Genomic DNA, 513 nt, shown 5'->3' with positions numbered 1-513 from the left:
CTTCAACTTGCGCTACTAAAAACTGCACACTCAAAATTTTTCTACGAAATGGAATTGAAAAATTTAAAATCTTTTGCATTTTCTTCGAGTTCTGTATGAATTAAAAAAAAAAAATGATTTTCGTGGTATTTTTATAAAAAAATACGAAAAATTTGGTATGGAAAATATTAACGAATACAATTTTCAAACGTCAGGGTGTACCTATTTTTGACCCTCACTGTTTGTATATTAGTAAGTACATATAGCGCTGTTGATATGCTCTATCCGACGATTGAAGTCAAATGCGGCGCTTTTATCTTTGGCCCTTTAACTATTTGTTAAGAATCTTAAAGGCTGTACCATCATCTCACAAATGTCCAAGTGCAATATCTAGGAATGTAGGCGCACAAATACACAGTTATAAAATACATACATGGTATGTACATTAGGGTGGTCCAAAAATGTATGGGAGAAAAGTAAAATCGGAAATTTAATGCTCTCACCCCCTAGGATTGTTCTATACCGAAAAAAGTA

The sequence above is a fragment of the Rhagoletis pomonella genome, unplaced genomic scaffold, assembly GCF_013731165.1.
Source record: "Rhagoletis pomonella isolate Grant_MI unplaced genomic scaffold, Rhpom_1.0 Rhpom_scaffold_00004, whole genome shotgun sequence".
Lineage (NCBI taxonomy): Eukaryota > Metazoa > Arthropoda > Insecta > Diptera > Tephritidae > Rhagoletis > Rhagoletis pomonella.
The sequence above is the reverse complement of the archived record's forward strand: the minus strand, read 5'-3'. Positions refer to the sequence as shown.